The sequence below is a fragment of the Gossypium arboreum genome, chromosome 8, assembly GCF_025698485.1.
Source record: "Gossypium arboreum isolate Shixiya-1 chromosome 8, ASM2569848v2, whole genome shotgun sequence".
NCBI classification, from domain to species: Eukaryota; Viridiplantae; Streptophyta; class Magnoliopsida; order Malvales; family Malvaceae; genus Gossypium; species Gossypium arboreum.
Genome location: NC_069077.1, coordinates 101,402,326 through 101,418,847, shown reverse-complemented (window position 1 = coordinate 101,418,847; position 16,522 = coordinate 101,402,326). Strand labels below are relative to the sequence as shown.

The window sequence follows — 16,522 nt, the reverse complement described above, 5'->3', positions numbered from 1 at the left end:
TGCTGACAGCAGCAGTGATGTGAGATTGAAAAATCACTAAAAATAGTAGGAATGGAATTAAATAGTGAATAAATTATGAAATTGAACCTTGATGAACCTACTTTCATATGAAAGAAACGAAATGGTCATATGAGTCGGATTTTAAGAGATATTCAAGATTTCGTGAGACAGGGCCAGAACGGTTTCTGGATCCTCTGTTTCGTCTTTGAAAATTTACCATAAATTATCCAGAAATAATTAGAAGTCATACCTTATATGTATATATTCCCCTTTGAGTCTAGTTTCATTAGAAACAAACGGCATGAGCATTTAAGCTCTGTACGAGAAGATATCCAGGTCGTAATGCACAAAGGTCAGTGTAGTCGAACCCTGAAACAGGGCTGACTTTAACTAATAAACTGTACCAATTGGCCCAACCAAAAATTCTAGAAATAAATCCATGGATAGATATATGAGTCTAAATTCGGGGAAAATTTACGGAGTCAGTTTTCGAGTTTTGAAACTCAAGATATGATTTTTAAGGCGACAGTGATGCAGTAACCAGTTTGTCTGGAAATTTTTTAAATGGACTGTGAAAATCATTAAGTTAAGTCTGTGTGCACCTCGTGTTCAACTCCGGTAACGGACTCGGGTACGGGGTGTTACACCTTTTAGGTTTCTTGGACTCAACTTGTTTGCGTGCTTGGGACCGTCATCGAAGTCATCACACCTGCTGGAAAACTTTTGGTATTGCCTTCATAGTTGATCTAGGAGAACATTTGGCATGTATAGGCTCTTTTGTTTTGTGAACTTTGGGTTGTAAACTTTTAGCCATGCGAAAATGGCTTATATGGTCGGTTGAATTTGGCTCCAAAACTCTTATTCATGAGTCTTAGAAATCTTAATTTTGATAAGGTGGTCATAAATTGTGATATGCATGATGGATGATTAGTTATGTCATGGAAGAATTATGAAATAGGCATTGTTTACTTAGTAATAGATGCTGACAGCAGCAGTGCTGGGAGATTGAAAAATCACTAAAAATAGTAGAAGTAGAATTAAATAGTGAATAAATTATGTAATTGAACCTTGATGAATCTATTTTCATATGGAAGAAAAGAAACGGTCATATGAGTCGAAATTTAAGAGATATTCAAGTTTTCGCGAAACAGGGCCAGAACAGTTTCTGGATCCCCTGTTCTGACTTTGAAAATTCACTATAAATTAACCAGAGAGAATTAGAAGTCATTCTGTATATTTACAGATTTCTTTGTGAGTCTAGTTTCTTTAGAAACAAACGACATAAGTGTTGGAGCCCTGTACTGAAAGATATCTAAGTTGTAACGCGCAAAGGTTAGTGTAGTTGAACCCTGAAACAGGGGAGACTTTAACTAATAAACTGTACTAATTGGCTAGACCAAAAATTCTAGAAAAAAATATGTAGATGGAATTATGAGTTTAGTTCCAGGAAAAATTTACATAACTGATTTTCGGTCTCTGGAACTCGAGATATGATTTTTAAGGTGACAGTGATGCAGTTAGCCAGCTTGTCTGGAAACGTTAAAATGGTCTGTGTGACAAGTGAGATTTAGTCTGTGAACCCCTCGTGTCCGACTCCGGCGACGGTATCGGGAACGGGGTGTTACACTTACAACCATATCTGAGTCTCTAAGACTTGGACAAATCTAAAACTTTCTCAAACATATCAACATATCCTTAATATGGGCCTTCGAGGCCCAAAGCACACATCGTAAATCACTCGAAACCAACTTGGATACTTTTGCCAACTATAGAAAAATGTCACTTGACATAGGGGCACACGCCCATGTGAAAGGGGCGCACGCCCGTGTGGCCATTTCAACATGGTCTTGTTGATGGCCCGTGTGGCTCACACGGCCTAAACAATATAGGGACACGCCCGTGTCCTTCACTCGTGTGGAGTTTATTTTAAATGCACACCTACAGGGGTTTTCACACGGCCTGGCACACGCCCGTGTACCTGGCCCATGTCCTTCACACGGCCATGACATGCCTGTGTCCTAGCCCGTGTACAAAAACATGGACATTTTGTTTTTGAAGTCAGCAACCCCAAAATGTCCCACGGCCAAAGCACACGCTCGTGTGCTAGGCCGTGTCCCTCACACGGCTGAGACATATGACTGTGTCTCTGCCAGTGTGCTTATTACCATGCATACTGACTTGAAATTTTTACGTGCAGGGGACACACGGCTGGACAACACGCCCATGAGGCTGGCCACGTGTGTCTACCCGTGTGGACAATATAAGGCTATTTATCAAGCCTCTTTGCCACCCTTACTTACACAACCTACATAATAACCACCAAATCCAATATAAGACTATCTCAAGCAACCACAATAGACAACATTCCATTTACGCATTTTACTTAACCATGAAAATAACATCATTCCATACAAATTAAAATGAACAGTAGCCATCAGTTGGGGCTTAATACAAAATGAGGGATTTATCCCAAGCCAACACATTTGGCCAAGTTAATATTAACACAAACATAAGACTAGTTCTCTATACATGCCATATTCAAAAATATAAATCAAACTATACCGAATACTTCGATTGATAGTGTGATCGATATCTCTTACTTCCTTTGATCTTTGAGCTCACTAGGCGGCACTATAAGAAAAAGAGAAAGGAGACGGAGTAAGCATAAAGCTTAGTAACTTGCTTATAAATAAACGTACAACAACGATTTTACCATTCATTAACATGATCATAACACAAAAGTAGGCGCAAGCATAACTTACTCATCACTATCCATATAAATCTCATAGCATATATCGACTTTACATCTCATACATTTCAAATAGGTACCTATACCACTCACAACACGGTTATACCATGCTCATTAACTTAAAGTCATACTACTCACCGTTGAACCATTCAGAACACTACTGGATATTCATTAAGCCTCAAATGTAGGTAAGGTGCCGATGCCATGTCCCAGACACGATCTTACACTAGCTTATATTTCATGTCGATGCCATATCCCAGACATGGTCTTACCCCGACTATCATCTCGTAGCCGATGCATGTCCCAGACATGTCTTACAATGACTTACGTGTCGAGGCTGATGCATGTCCTAGACATGTCTTACACTAGCACTTGTCTCAATGCCGATGCCATGTCTCAGACATGGTCTTACACTGGCCCTCATAATATGGCTAATGCATGTCCCAGACATGTCTTACACTAGCCCACAATAAACCATATGTCATGGCATGAATATCCGATGTATTTCCTAGGTTCGAACGAGAACTCTACTATCTCTATTATCATCATATTTTTCAACTTCAAAATCAAGCAATTCATGCTATATTAATTCAAATGAAATTCAACACATATACATTAGTGATGTAGTTGTATTATTTACACACAACTTACCTCGGTTTACAAAATGTGGCGACTAGCTGATTTAGTCAGTTTGCTTGGCTTTCTCCCGGTCTAGGTTCAGACTCGGTATTTCTTGATCTATAATAACAAAATGCACTTATTAAGTCACTTTATCAACCTAAGCACTCAACAATTCACAATTGGGCTAAATGACCATTTTGCCCCTAGACTTTTACAAAATGACCATTTTACCCCTCGGCCCAAAAATCATTTTTTTTAATCAAATTTATTTATTTCTCAAGACTAGCCTAACCTATTTGACTATTATAGCAACTCCAAATTCCCACTATTTCACACATTTATTATCTATTTTACAATCTATGCACCTTAGTCCTATTAGGTGTTTTCATGCTAACACCTTTCACAAAAGTTGTTTATAAGACACCCAAGACTCATTTTCTTCCAAAAAATTTCAGAAAACACTCTAAATACTCTCATGGTCAAACCTTAAACTCTTAATCATTTTGCAACATAGACCCCTCATTTGAAAGCTCATGCTTTAAGGGTCTCAAAAATATAAAAATCTTCGAGAAAAAAAATATGTAAAACACTTACTTGCAAGAGTAATAAGTTGCTAAAATTTTTGAAGCTCAAGACCTCCAAAAAATGGCTGAAAAATCGATGGAGAAGAAATAGGGAAGTAGGATGATATCATCTTTCTTTTATTTATTCAATTAAGTCACCAAACCACCTAAACCTTTGACTTTTTGACCAATTTGTTCCCTGTGGCTGGCCAAGCTCTTAGGAAAGGGTCTAATTTCCCTTTAAAGACCCCCAATTTTTATTCTCTAGCTATTTGACACCTTTAGCTATCAATTTAGGACTTTTGTACTTTATGTGATTTAGTCATTTTTCTCAATTAGGCTTCCAAACTCTAAAATTGGCTCACCAAATTTTTCACGTACTCTTAAAAACATGCTAATACATCAAAATAATAATAAAATAATTTTCCTGACATCAAATTTGTGGTCCTGAGACCACTATTCTGACTAGGCCCTCAATCGGGTTGTTACATCGTGTTGCTACACCGACTCTGTTTTGGCCCTTTTTCCAGAATTTCAAAGTGTTCAGAATAATATATCTTTAAACATTTTAAATAAAATTAATTCCTAAGCTACCCGTGAGTCTATTTAAATACAATAATATAAAAAAATTAACTCAGTTTAAAAAGATGTCATGTATTGCTGCCAGATTCGCCTGTCAGCTCTGTCAGTGTATACATGGATGTGCCTTTAATCCATTTTCTATCTATATTAGTCCAGCATATATCATGCCACTCTACTTTGTTTCGTTTGTCCCACTCTTTGAATCTGCTCTTTTGACTTACACTAATCACAGAAAATACTTTTTCCCACTCAAGATAGTTAAGGGTTTTTATAGATTTTTCATAACATAATTTCCCTAAATTTTCCTTGTTTCCTTTATTTTGTTGGTGACTGTATTTGATGATCTCATTCTCACCATTGATTTTCATGATTAACTCATTATTTTCAAGATCGATGGTGGACCTAGATACCTAACAGGATGGGTATCTCACATTTTTCCTCAAAATCCAAAATTATGAAATCAATCATATGATAAAACTACGCACCTTAACCAACACATCTTCAAGTACCCCTTTCGGTTGTACCAAAGATCTATCAGCTAATTGTAGTGTGATATGTGTGTTTTTAAGTTCCCCTAATCCAAGTTTCTTGTATATTGATAAAGAAATTAAATTTATACTAAATCCTAGATCACATAAGGCCTTACTAAAGTGAATATCCCCTATCTCTATAAGAATTGTAAAACTCCCCAGATCTTTTAGTTTTTGTGATCTGTTTAGAAATTATCGCACAACAATATGCGTTGATATTAATTTTTTCAAGTATAGTATAATTATAAATATATGTTAGAGCAACTACAAAATAGAACCCAACCAATACAACGTATAGCAGGCGAAAAATGGGAAGACTCATTCTTAGAAAATGCATATATCGAGACTAAAGACTTGTACATCATAATAATGTGTGGTTTAATGTTGCAAATTTAATTCAAGATAGCTAAATATTTAGTTTAAGAAAAATTATCCCATACAAAGCTTATATAAAATATTTAGACTTCATGCGAATTGAAAGTTTAGAATATATATAATAAAAATAAAAATAAAAACAAATATATAAACAAATGAGACACTCTTCATATTTTAAATCATGTATATGAAGTCTAAAAACTCTACAAATTATGTATCAAATAATTACTAACATTAATTCAACTATCACGTTGTAGAATTAATTCAAGATCTTATGAAAGTTAAACCTATTAAACTAGCGTGAGACAATATTCAATTATTTTTATATTTATATTTTATAAATTAAAAATTAAGTTGATTTAATTTCTTATTTTATTACAGTTTTTATTCTTATATTATTTTACCAATTTTAATCTTACAATTAATATGAAATTAAATAATGAGTTACAAAATATAAAAAAATAAAATAAAAACCACGTGGCGTAATTTGATGAAAGGGGCACGGTTGGGGGCATGGAATGTGGCAAAAGGTTTTTTGTTACATATTTTTGAAAAATTCAGTCATCACTCATGAATAACGTAAGTTTCAAAGTTGAGAAAATTTGATATATTATGAAAATTAAATCTTTTTTTTTATTGAAAAGACTAGTATTTATTAGGCATTTGGCTCAAAGTTGGAAAAATAAAGGAATACAGCTGGAACAAGCAGAAGAGACATGAAAAGACAAAAGCAAAGAGAAACCAAATGGCTAGAAAACAAAGAAACAAGAGTAGTAATGACACCGCCCATAGAAAAAACCATCAATGCAAAAAAACCAAAACCCACTCATAGCCAGAGCCAAAAGATAAGCACAAAATACCAGTCGAAAAAACTTCTCCCTTCTTATAAAAGACGAAATTGTCAGATGATAGAACTGAGATATCCAACACTTTGAGACCAGCCATGGAGAAACAAAAGAAACTTCTCCAGAATCAAAGCATTCTATAGCGAAAACTGATGTTTTTGAGACCAAAGCGCCCAATCCTTTTCCACTATCTTTAATACCTAGTCAGGAACACCATCGACCTAAAGACCAGAAAACTGTCTTCTTCTCCCTTCCATCGCCAGAGTGGGGCTGCTCCATTATTCCGACGGGGAATGAATAGGTACTGCACTTCTTCAAAATATTTCTCCAGCATTCGAATATGGCTAATAATGGATCTAAGAATTGATTTGTCATCTTCTTTTGCCTTAAGTTTTTTGATAACCGTCATAGAGTCCCTTTCAACCACAAGACATAGAAAGCCCATTCGAGATGCAAAAAATAAAGTTCTTTCACATGCCCTTGCTTCCACCACGAACGCATCAACAACATTTGTAAACAGATAAGTTTCTGCCCCTACTATTTTTCCTTCAGAATCTCTAGCTAGGACTGCAGATGGTGAAGTTTTAAATTTACTTTGAAAAGTTGCATCAAAATTTAATTTGATAAAACCTAACTTTGGGAGCCTCCAAACTTCATTCGGCTAGGAAGCACAAAACACTTCCATTTTCTCTTTGCATAAATTAAGTTCTTGACCATAGCCTCGAATGAACCCTAACACTTCCTGCAAAGAAAAATTAATACCCTCATAAATCAACTTATTTCTTCTGTACCACAGAGCCCATAAGGAGATTGCAATATATTGTTTATTATCATCATCTGCTAAACAAAAAGTATTAACAAAGTGATTTTTGCAGCTCAAAGTGGTATCAACAGGGGCAATTCTGATTTGAAGAGATGCCCAAACACTCTGTAACATATCACAAGACCATAAGAGGTGGTTAGTATTCTCTGGTGCTACCTTGCAAAGGGGAAAATCAACTCTAACACGCAAGGACCTTTGCTTCAGATTACAGTAATTAGGCAAAAAGTTGTTGAACAATCTCCATACATGAACTTTGATTTTTTTGGTACGCGCATAGCCCATAAAGACCTGTAAAAATCCTTGTAACCCACATTATTAGGATTGATGTAATTTGTGTTTAGAAGATGTTCTGTAATTAAGACCCTATATCCACTTTTTACTGAGTATTCCCCTGAGCCCTCGTACTTCTAGACCAATGTATCCTCTAATCGAGCTCCAGATAATGGAATGGACAGAATACGATCAACATGCACAGCATCAACAATGTTATGAATCAGCTCCTTGTTTCAGGTACTGGTTTCAGCATCAATTAACTGGTCCACTGTCGTCCAGTTTGGTCTAATATTATGTCCTGATATTCTATTTTTTTCGATTCCAGGGAGCAAAGGGTCATTCCAAATATTGATGCTAGCCCCATTGCCAACTCGCCATAAAAGCCCATCTGCAATCAGATCTCTAGTACTGCAAATGCTCCTCTAGGTAAATGATGGGTAAGATCCTATCCTTGCCGATAGAATATCTAAATGAGGAAAATAACGGGCGTTAAGAACTTTGGCTAATAAACCGTTGGTCTGAGATAAAACACGCCAAATTTGTTTTGCTAATAAGGCTTTATTAAACAAGAACAAATTTTTAAACCCCAGCCCACCATCATTTTTCAGACAACTCAAAGCATCCCGACTACTCCAATGAATGCCTTTAGACGATTTATTATTAGACCACTAGAAATTGTTCATGATACCTTCAAGTTTATGACATAAAGTTTTTGGCAAAGCAAAACATTGCATCACATAAACTGAAATAGCCTGTAATACTGACTTAACAAATACCTCTTTCCCCCCATTGATAAGTAGCAAAGACTCCAGCTTGCAATACGTTTTCTGAAACGATCAATAAAATTGACAAAAGCCCAATTCTTCTTCCATCCAACCATTATATGTGACAGCCCAAAATTGACCCTAGTCGGAATGTGGTTTCGGTACCACAAAACCGAGGCATAAAAATAATTTAAAATTTATTTTGATGCCTATAATATGTGTGTGCTCATGTGTGAATTTTGAATTCTTTGATTTAGTTAATTTGATTGTGAATTGAAAGAAAAAGGACTCATGTGAAAGGATTTAAAAATATGTAGCTAATTTCAAGAGCTTAATAAAGGAATGAAGCAAAATAAATGGAGTTGCATGTCAAATACTCCATTTATTTTGAATGAGTGGCCGGCCATGTCTAGATTATGGGCAAGGGACATGTTTCCAACATGTTTAGTTAGTGCATTATGTAGAAAGAATTAAGAAATGAAAAAAAATGAGCATGGATGCCCCCCATGGTGCCGTAGCTAGAGAGAAAGAAAGAAAAAAAGTTGTCATTCATCCTTTCTTTGAGCAAAGACTAAGAAAGAAAAAACAAAAAATTGTTCATCTTTTCCCCTCCTTCCTTTGGCCGAAATTCCTAAGAGGAAGAAGAGATTTTTGCTTCATTTTCTTTGTTTAGAAGAGATCTAGAAGGAGATTTGGCTAAACTTGCATCAAGATTAAGGTATGTATGAGGTTGTGTCATGAGATTCATGCTTGTTTTGGTTGCTAACTTGATGTGCATGTTAGCCATGGTTCAAATCCTTGTTATGCCATGAAAAATGGTATTTGGCCAAGGTTGATATTGTGTTAAAGCCATTGCATGCTAAAAGTGAAGCTTGCTAATGATGCATGCAATGATGGATTGACTACTCTTGAAATTTCTTTGTAGCAATCTTGAGTAAGACATTGAGTTCTTTGTTTAACCATGACCAAAGTTCAATGGGGTATGATTGTGATGTATTCGCCATGATGCATTCATGAGCATGATTTATGCTTGTTACTTGATTGGTAAAATTTGTGTTTTAGAGGGTTATGAACACCTTGAGATTCGCCATGCACCTATATGTGTATATATGTTTGCACATGATATTTTGATTATGAAGAAAGTGATAAATATGTTTGTTTAAAGAAGAAATTTGTTGAAGAATGTTGTGAAATTTGCATGTACATTCGCCTAGTACATGTATAGTGTAAAAACCTTGAAATTATTTTTGATTTTGTGTATTTATGACCATGTGTAATCGGCCACATGAGTAATTTGAGCACTTGATGTTATGTTAAAATTCTTGAGCTTAAATATATGGATGTATGTATATGTGGCCATATAATGGCGTTTTGGTTCAAAGGTTGAATGATAAATTATAATAAAGTGAGATGATATGAGATGCCGAATGTGATTTACTAGTAAACATTATTGATAGAAATATTGAATACTTCTACTTGTATTCATTAAGCTCAAGAGCAAAAGGAGCTAAATCCGATAAAGGGAAGGAAAAAGTAGTCGAATAGCCATCGAATCGCTCGACAACATCCGAGGTAAGTTTTCGAGTATCGAAACTTAGATTTTGATTCGATTGAATGAAGTAATAAGCAATCGAAATTCTGCCCTTGTATATGGCCATTGAGCCGAAATGATATTTTTGTTAAGTGAATTGTGCATAAAAGTTTTGTTGTGAAAATGAAACAAAGATGTGTATGAATGTTCGAATGATATCCGGGCTAAGCCCGAAGGCAATTGTGCGAGCTATGATACCCGGGCTAAGCCCGAAGGCAATTGTGCGAGCTATGATATCCCGGCTAAGCCCGAAGGCAATTGTGCGAGCTATGATACCCGGGCTAAGCCCGAAGGCAATTGTGCGAGTTGTGATATCCGGTTAAGTCCCAAGGCATTTGTGCGGGTTACCATAACCTGCTATGTCCCAAGGTGTTTTGAACGAGTAGCTATATCCGGATAAACTCCGAAGGTATGTGATTTGAAATTTATAAGCTGCTGGAAAATTTTCAGTTATTGCATTTGTGAAATCCCCAACAAGGTATGTTTTGTGTGTGCTTTGCACACTATGAGTAAATGCGCATTTAATATTCGCTCTAATGATAAATGAGCTATCGGCATTAACTAGGCCGTTATTTGTGTATGAATATAAGAGTTGGGATTGTGAAGTAAGCATGTCTTTGAGAAATTGTGCATATGAATTATTGTTTAGCTACTTGAATGCTATGCTTTGGTTGTGTGTATATTATGGCTCAAACTTACTAAGCATAAATTGCTTACTCCGTTTCTTTGTTTCTCTGTTTATAGATTTTGCTCGTTAGCGATCGGATTCGGGATCATAGAAGTTGAAGTCAACCACACTATCAAAGCCCTTTTGGTACTCCTTTAGTTGAGTTCGGATATGGCATGTATAGGACTACCCTCGGTTATTTTAAGTACTTGTGATGTATATGTGTACGGCCATGCGAAAATGGTTCGTAATAGTGGAGTATGGAATTAGACCATTTGTGGTTTGTAATTATATATGGTTTCATGATGTGATTATGGATTGGAATGGGAGTGTTGGTCACATGATCAGCCATTGGAATGGCTAAATATGATCATATGTGGACCCATGTATGGCAAGACCATAGTTGGCCCATGGAGACTACAAATTAGGTAAAGCCTACCTTAAAAACAGATGCTGCCAGCTGCAGTGATGTGGATGGGGAAAATCACCAAAATTTTTAGGAATGGTGTTAAATAGTGAATAAATTACGTGATCGAACCTTGACGAGTCTATTTTCATATGAAAGTAACGAAACTATCATATGATCAGTATACCGAGAGATATTAAAGTTCTCGTGAGACAGGGCCAGAATGGTTTCTGGGTCCCCTGTCGCGACTTTAAAAATTCACTATAAATTATCCAGAAAGAATTAGGAGTCATGCATTATATGTGCAGATTCCATTTTGAGTCTAGTTTCATTAGAAACAAACGTCACAAGTATTAAAGCCCTTTACAGAGAGATATTCAAGTTGTAACACGCGAAGGTCAGAGCAGTCGATCCCTGTAACATGGGTGACTTTAACTAATAAGCTGTACCAATTGGCCCAACCAAAAATTCTAGAAATAAATCCATGGAAGGATATATGAGTATAAATTCATGGAAAATTTACGGAATCAGTTTCTGAGTTTTGAAACTCGAGATATGATTTTTAAGGCGACAGTGACGCAGTTTTCCAGCCTGTCTGGAAATGCCAAATTGGTCGGTGCTTTAAGAGGACTTGGCTCGTTAACCCCTCGCGTCCGACACCGGCGATGGTCTCGGGTTCGGGGTGTTACATTATAGGCAGCCCTAAGTATTTCTCTAGAGTTGCTGCTAGCCTAACACCCAAAACATTAATAATTCTGTCTTTGACATCTGCTCCCACATTAGCCCCAAAATAAATCAGAGATTTGTCAAAATTCACCCTCTGACCTGAAAGTATCTCATATTCCATGATAATATTTTGAACCACTTGAGCTCCCTCATTGGATGCATCTCGAAAAAGTATGCAGTCGTCTGAAAAAAACAAGTGGTTTATAGATAATCTTTCCCTTCCAACAAAAGCACCCCTCATCAGTCCTTTCTGCTTAGCTTCGCTAATAAGGGTTGAAAAGCCCTCTACACAAATAAGAAAAAGGTAAGGGCTAAGAGGGTCGCCCTGTCTTAACCCTCTTGAAGGTGAGAACCACTCACTGTTCGACCTATTTAGGCTTACAAAACTAGAAACCGAACAAACGCATCTCATTATAAAAACAATCCAATCTGTAAGAAAACCTAAATGAGTCATCATTCCTTCCAAGAAATCCCATTCAACGCGATCATACGCTTTACTCATATCGAGTTTAAGCACAAAATTCCCCTTCTTCACTTTCTTCTTCATTTTCATCGAGTGAAGGACCTCATAAGCAATAAGTACATTTTCCAAAATATGCCTTCCAGAGATAAAAGCTCCTTTATTTTCGTTAATGCAACTTCCCAAAATAGCACTCATTCGATGCACCAAAGCTTTCGCAATAATTTTATAAACAACATTGCAAAGACTTATGAGTCTAAAATGAGAAAGGTTCTTTGGTTTATCTACTTTAGGAATTAAGACTATTCGGGTTTTATTAATAGCTTCCATTTCATAATGCCCATTAAGAACAGATAAGCTATAGCTAGAAATTTCAGAACCAATAAGATGACAGTACCTTTGGAAGAAAATTGCTGGAAAACCATCAATGCCTGGAGCTTTCAACGGCACCATCATATTAACAGCATAAGTGATATCCTCTTCTGTGAATTGTTTAATTAAGAGAGCATTCATCTCAGTAGTGACTCTTTTCTCCACTAACCCAAAAAGACGATCGTCAAAGCCTATCTCAGAAGCCGAAAATAAGTCACCAAAAAACTTCGAAGCAAGATTAAGCATCTTCTCCGTCGTGGAAATCCTTTCACCATTTTCCACCTCTAATTCTTTGATTTGACCATTGACTTGACGTTGAACAGTTACTTGATGAAAATAACTCGTGTTTCTATCTCCATTCTTCAGCCAATTGACTCGAGCCCATTGTTCCCAAAAAAATTCTTCTTGGTCAGCTTCTAAATTGAGGCCCAATTGAATATCTGTGATCTCAGCAAGAATCTCATCAGTTGGATCCCAGTTGTAAAGACAGTTTAGCCTATTTTCAAGATTCATCCGTTTATTTTTTCGCTTTCTAATACTGTGCCGACTCTAACTTTGAAGCTGTTGTCCCAATTTCTCCATTTTATCCGAAACACTTCCAGAAATATTCACCTAGCTTCTTTTAATCTCCTCATCAAAAGAATTTCCTAGAATCCAGTTTGCCTCAAAACGAAAAGAATTTTCACCATACCATGGAATTTATTTATGCCTTCCCATAGTATCCATTAAAATCGGAAAATGGTCTGAGAAAGAATGGGGCAGATGTTCTAATTGATAATTGGGACAAATATTAATCTAGCTCATCGATGCAACACCTCGATCCAGTCTCTCCCTTATGTTGGTTGACAAAAATCATCCTCGTTCCCACGTAAACCATCTACCAACATACCCTAGATCATTAAGTCCACAATCTTCCAATGTCATTCTAAATTCTTGCATATTACATTCAGCTCGAAGCCTCCCACCCTTCTTTTCCAAAGAACTCGTGATTTCATTAAAATCCCCCATCACAAGCCAATGAGTCATTTGGTCCTGTCCCAATCGTCAGAGTATATCCCAAGACTCTCTCCTATTCCATTCAACCGGGTTCCCATAAAAACCCGTCAAACGTAAAATCGCATTAATCTCGTCATCGTGTATCTCAACATTAATATGGGAGGAAGAAAAACTCTTTAGCTGGATCAAAGAATTTCCTTTCCAATCCAAAGATAGACCTTTTTTCGATCCTAAGGCCCCAATATCAATCCCATTTTCAAAACCACACTTCAATCTCACCGCTTCCATCTTTTTAGCACTTAATTTTGTTTCTGTAAGAAACAAAATTCAGGGATTAATGGCTTTCAATTTGTTTTTGAGCCTTTTAACAGTTCGTGATCTCCCCAAACCACGAACATTTCAACTAAGTATTTTCATTGCATTCGGCTGCTCTGTTCCCCAAAGCTAACCGTTAAGTCAAGAAGTCATTCATCCATCTTGTTCCCTTCATCCATCGATAGTCCTTCTATTACCCTCTGCCGTTTTTTCCCTTCCAAATTAACTAAAGGGACATTTTCCTCCTCCAAAATTAGATCCGCGGGCCCCTCGCTAAAATCATCATTAATTAAAACCCCACTGTCCAGATTACGCCAGTTGTTGGTCTCTTTAAGAACAATTTGCTGATTTGATTTCAAAGAGATAAATTTAGGATTTGAAAATTGATTCCATGATTCCCCCCTTAAATTACGCCCTAAATCATTCTCCTATTTATTACTTTGATTGTTGCCTTCCAAACTCTCGTTGCTCCACTATGAACCATCAGTCTGTCGGAGCCACTTACTTGCCATCATATTTCGCCGCCACGTTGCAGCACGCAACGATATGTCCCAACCAAAGATAATCTTGGTTGGTTCTATTCGAAGACGAAGTGGACAATAACTTTCACCATGCCCCAACTTGCCACAAATGAAGCAAAACAAACTCAATTTTTCATATTGAAACGAGCATAAATAGTAATTTCTTTACCAATTTGAATTTTTTTCTTTCATTTCAACGGGGAAGAAACATCCAAGCGAATACGGATATTTTATATTTTTAGAAGTTACCATTAGTATTACAATTAATTTATTCCAACTACTACACATTATAAGAATAAAAATATTTTGTCCCTAATTATGTCATCAATATAAAATGAGCACGTGGATTTAAAATTTTGTTATTAAATTGAACTTTCTTTCAAAAAAAATTGACATAAACGACGATTATCCCTACCTTCTTGCTAATCTCAGAATAAAGGAGACACTTTCTCACGAGAATGAAACCGATCAGCATTAACAAAGGATGAAAATCTATCAAGATTCGGGAGATATAAACACTGCAAAAAGACCCCATTAATTGGCATAAGATTTTCTAAAAAGAAGTTTAAAAGATTTCTTGTTTTTAGTTTTAAATCTTTTCAATATCTGCACTTCTACCTTTTGCTTCTTCTGGAATACTTTTAATTATTTTAAAACCTAAAATATTATTTTTCCCTATGGAGATTCATTTACAATTTATTATAATGGGCCACATAGGTTGTCTTGTTTGCTAATTACAATGTTAATATTATTATTTGTTGCCCTTATTTCTCACATTTCCTTCAAATAATTTATATCTCACTTTGTTAATTATTGTTGAAAGTTCAACGTTGGAACTTAGTTCTAGAGTTGTTCATGGATTGAGTCGGATTTGAGTTGGACTCTAATAATATTTTAGCTCCTATTGCTAGGTTTAGGTTCAGCCCGACTCAAAAAATAAACTTAAATTTTTGTCCAAACCTGACCCGAAAAAAATGTTAAAATCTAGATCCGGCCAATATTAAGTTTTTAAAATTTATTTATATAAAATTTTAAAAATATAATACACCAAATACACTAAAAATATTAAAATAAATGTTTCCCAATAAATTTAAAATAAATTTAAAAATCTTTATACTTAAATAACACTAAGATAAATATAATTAAACAAGTAAATGACTCTAAATTAGTAGCAAAATTAACAATAAAAAATTGTTATACAATATTTAAATGTTAACAATAAAATAGTAATAACATAATAGTGGAATAATAGCAAAACAGTGACAAAAATAAAAAATAATAGCAAAACATGAAAAATAGCATAGTTTTTATTAAAAATTCAGGCTAAATCAAACAAAAAAAATTACTCGAAGTCCGACTCAATTTTTAAACATACTTTATTTTTTTTTCTAAGCATATTTTTCAATTTTATAACTTTAAATAAATTCTCACATTTTTCTGACACCTCGGCCATACACATAGTTCTAATAACAATTATTTTTTCAGTTGACTGTAATAAATGCCTGAGATGGGTAGACTTGTGTTTTTTTTGACGATTTTTCGCCCCAAAAGATTTTTGATGAAGAAGCACATAGGGTTACTTCTATTAAACTACGTCGATGGGATGGCAAAATAAAAATGGGGTCAATGGAAAATTTATTAATATTTTTATCCACATGTCAGTTTTGTATCGGTAAGATACAAAGAGGGACATACATAAGTATCAGAGGATTTTTGTTCACATTATAATGTGTTGCATCATGTTAATAATTCAAATTAAAATTAGATTACGACACATTAACAATGTAAGTAAAAAGTTGTGTAAAAGTTTGAGATTTTAATTGAAATGATAAATTTGTAGTTTTGGAGTGTGATAGGTTTAATTCGTATGATAACTTTTTAGATTTATTTTTAGTTTAAATTGAATTTTATAGGTTTTATATAAAATATAAAAATAAAATTAATTTTATAGTAATATTTATTACTTTGTAAAATAATAAGGTTTTAGTCATTTCTTAAATTATTTTGCATTCAATTGACTCGTCTAACTAACTCAATTAGAGACTTAATTGAATATTTAAAAATAATGATTTAGTATTTTAATTTGTAGGAGTTATAATCAAAGGCTTTTGTCAAATATTTATTTGACACGAGTTCAAACCTTATCACCTTAATTAACATCCAGCATGACCCTTTCATAGACACATGTAAAAATTATTTCATTTATAATTTATATATAATATAAAACCAATTTCTTACATAGCCATTAGGGATTAATAGGGTATCGTAATCATTTTAATTAACTTTATTTTTAGTTGTTAATTATTTGTATGGTTAAAATAGTAATTTTTCATACATCATTAA

At 35.0% G+C, this 16,522-nt stretch overlaps 1 long non-coding RNA gene across 1 annotated transcript; it reads left to right on the top strand.

Moving 5' to 3' along the window:
• The first annotated feature begins 6,124 nt into the window (after positions 1 to 6,124).
• LOC128279413 (uncharacterized) lies at positions 6,125 to 10,920 on the top strand. The gene is made up of 4 exons (XR_008269535.1): positions 6,125 to 6,566; positions 6,657 to 7,598; positions 7,687 to 7,798; positions 10,461 to 10,920. It is a non-coding gene; the product is annotated as an uncharacterized LOC128279413 (long non-coding RNA).
• The last annotated feature ends 5,602 nt before the right edge of the window (positions 10,921 to 16,522 follow it).